A 3,793-nucleotide genomic window follows, 5' to 3' on the forward strand; every position below is an offset into this window, starting at 1 on the left:
GAGTCTGCCTAAACCTCAAGGGATATCTCCAAAGCCACCAATTCCTTAACAAATCTATTAAGCCCTCTTCTCCACCTCACTCAAATGACAAAGACTAACGTCTATCATGACTATGTAACTTACAAAAAAAAAGGGGAAGATAAACCACCCAAAGACACAGCAAGCTGCACATAGATCACAGTCACTGTACCTTGGGGTTCTTAAGTCATGCAAGTCCAGTGGCCTCGGTTGGCCGTCTCCATGTCTAACCCCATGGCCCTTCTTGATTCCCCACTACATATGCTTAGGGCACATCAAGGGTAGGACATATCAAGGGAGGTAGCACTCGCCTATGGTTAGACCTGTCACCCTAAGCTACACACACTGCACCTCTCTTATACACAAACTAAGTCCTCAAGTGAGGGACAGCACCTAGGCTTGCTCCTAGTCCCACTAGCATGAGCACAATGCACCACACACGGAAAACTGAGCATACCCCCAGGTAGTGCACCTTCTTTTCTTTTCAAGTACAAACAAAGGCCCCAACCATTAGCTCTGAAAATCCCATCATCCATGCAATATGCCCATGACCCCCACCACCTTCACTAGGTAATCCATTCTTCCCAAGCCCAATTCCCCTGGGACCCCCATCAACATCGACTTACACATCCACACTTTCTCATCGATCCCTCGCCAACTCAAAAAGGCAAGTGTCCTTGAACCAACACCCTCTTACAAATGAGGCCATCTTCTGCAAGAATATCACCATGTAGGTGAAACAAAACAGAGACAGACTGAGGTAGCCCCAGTCAAAAAGGGAATGAAGAAGCTCATTTGGAACAGTGCAGGAGAAGGCAACTGTGGAGGACCAAAAGACGAATCCATCTAAAACCATCTTCAATTTTGAAAATGGATCCGCCCATCAACCTCTCTCCACACAGGGATCCGTTCAACACGATATTCAATTTCAAACAACATGTCCCCTCAACACCAGCAGCAAAAAAGAACCCACCCCAACTTCATCTTCAATTTCAAGGGTTGGTCCACCCAACCCTTGCATGAGCTTGTATACCAACTCAAAACAGCCACCCGGCTACACCCATCCCTCCTACCAACCACTCCACATTAGTGCCATGGGATTGGCACTAAGCTAGGAGGGGGGTAATGTTAACCCCAACTCGAGATGGAAGAAAAGGAGTAAAATACAAAGGCAAGGAAAGAAGCAAGACACAAAGAACAAGAAAAGACCCAAGGATGGCCTCTAAAATCAAATTAAAGGCAAAAGTGCATTTTTAAGTGAAAGGCGCCCCAAAACTTTTGTAAAAGAGCACCAAGCTCCCTCCTCCTGTGCAATTGTAAAAGGATAGATGGGCATAAACTAAAGAAATAGGCCAAGTAGAAGGGAATGGCTGGCCAATCATGTAAAAAAAAAGGGGGATGGGTGCCCATGGGATCTTAGGGCATGTATATAAAGTTCAAAAAGTGAATGAGAGCTCATTCTTTGGTGTATAGCAACAAGAGACTCTTCTTCTTCTCTTCTCCTCTCCTCCTACTTGCTTATGTGTGCTTGAGAGAGGGAGTGTGAGACAGTGAGGGAGTGAGTGTGTGAGGGTGAGGGATCAAGGAGGTGAAGCTCTCCACCATCTCCTCTCTTCTTCTTCTCTTCTCTTCTATTTTCTTGTCTTATGTGTGGCTATGGAGGATAGATCTTGGAGGTGGAGGCTTGAGGATGCTTGAGCTCGCATCAAGAGTCATGGAGCTATCAGTGTGCTTGAGGGAGGAGGAAACTCATTCCAGCATCGAGGTAATCTCACTACACTCGTAGAGAGAGAGAGAGAGCGTGTTGGCTATGTGAGAGGTAGCCATTAGTGCTCGCTTGAAATGCTTAAATGAATAAGCAATCTGAGGGTCTTGGTGGTTTATTGTAAGCTCCAACCACCCTACTTTGGTACAAAATACTAATAAATTGAGGTCGGATCTTATTTCCTACATTGCCCAAAATCTACCTTTCAAAACTTCTTTCTTTGATACTTATTCCCATCGTTTAGCTTTAGGACCTTTCGTTCCCTCCTTAATGTGCTATCAACAATTCTCCCATAAATTCAAATCCTTCCCTTGTCATCCATCTTCTATTATTTCCTCTCTTTTATTTCAACCCTCTTTTAATCCTCATATTCCTATCTTTACACATTTTCTGTACATTATTGATTGTATGTTTTCTCCCACTCATTCCTTTCAGTCATCTTCTACTTTTGTCCTTTCTACCTTTCCATCTTATGCTCTTACTCAATTTTTGTCAAATTCTGTTTGTTTCCCTAAAACACTATCTCTATCACTTCCTTCCTTCTATGACTTTGCTTATCCTCTCCTTCATCCATTGACTCTTGTTCCCATTCCTTCCTCCACTTCTCTTGTTAAGATCCACCTCAATTGTTTAGTGGATACTCCATGTTTGATTCACAAGTGTCTGGAAGAATACAATGGAGTCAGAAAGATTGTTTAATCGGTTAAATTAATGGGCATGTGATTCCAAGAGAATTGGATGTTCCTTCAAAAGCATTTCATAATTATGTTCAATTTTCCAAGACGCATTGCCAATCAATAGATCCTTCAGTTCTTCATGCAATTGCTCATTTTTCGTAATATTTGGCTTTTATGCATAAACACTCTCATAATGATCCAAAGCCAATGCCACAGCTATACCTTAATCCCAATGTTGATATTGAATTTTAACAATTGGATATTTTGTATTTTCATGCTCATTCTTTTGCTAGCCATTACATTGTACTTCTAGAGAGAATGTGTTGTTTGTAGCTTTTGCAAAACCATCCTAGGACATTTGTTGATGAGGCATATTCCTTGGATAGGTTTAGAAATCATCAAGCATTTAAAAGAGAACATCTTCATTGATGGTTTTTTCTTAGATGTGTTTAGTGGATAATCTTTAACAAAATCTCTTTTCATTCTCCCTTATTGGGGTGTCATTTAGACTTATATGTTAGGTTTTTGTGAGTGGGTCTGTTTAATTGTATCCCTATGAAGACATGGTTCTAGCGAGCTAATGAGATTCAAAGACACTAATTTTTTAATATGGCCAAAGTTTTGAAAAACTACAATGGAATTGAAGAGCCTCTTCTATCCTTTACTAGTTTTTTTTATTATCTTTTGCAAGATAAAAATTGGTTCAAGATTCAAGATGTTTTCCTTTCATCGGCCTTTTTAAGAGATCCAGGTTATTTTGAAGCCTAATGGGGTCAAGGTTGGTTCATGTATGCTGATTGATTGATGTTGTAGATCAAAGTATTTAGCTAGATTTTGAGCTTAGTATTATTCCTTTTCCAAGCTCGTAAGGAGGCTCCCTATCTAAGTGTGGAGATATGTCGAGGGCTAAAGTGACTAGGTTTTTTGGGCTATTTTTTGTGTTTTTTTAATACTAAATGGTTGGCTTTGTGGTCAATTGATTATTTTTTATGATTTTGAAAGTGTTTTGGAGTGCTTGTGGATGGGTTGAGTAGGTTTGAGAAGCTTATGATGCTTTTTAGTTGAGTTATGATGTTCTGATTGGTTATGTAGTTGTGTCTAGTTGGTGTTGTTAGGTCTATTTTTTTCTTCTTTGTTTTGATTTGTTTCTTTTTTGTTTGAGAGATTGAGATAGTAGACAAGTGGTTTAAAGAATGATTAAGAGTGTGTTGGATGGTTTTTTAATGAATTGGATGGGTTTTATTATGAGCTCTATGCTTTTTATGCTTTCTCTTGACCTTTTGTAGTGTTTTGGTAAGCTTCTATATGCCTTCTATTGTCTTCTGTTTGCTTA

The sequence above is a fragment of the Lygodium microphyllum genome, chromosome 3 (genome assembly GCF_053477565.2).
Source record: "Lygodium microphyllum isolate KBCC chromosome 3, Lygodium_microphyllum_v1.1.10, whole genome shotgun sequence".
Taxonomy (NCBI): domain Eukaryota; kingdom Viridiplantae; phylum Streptophyta; class Polypodiopsida; order Schizaeales; family Lygodiaceae; genus Lygodium; species Lygodium microphyllum.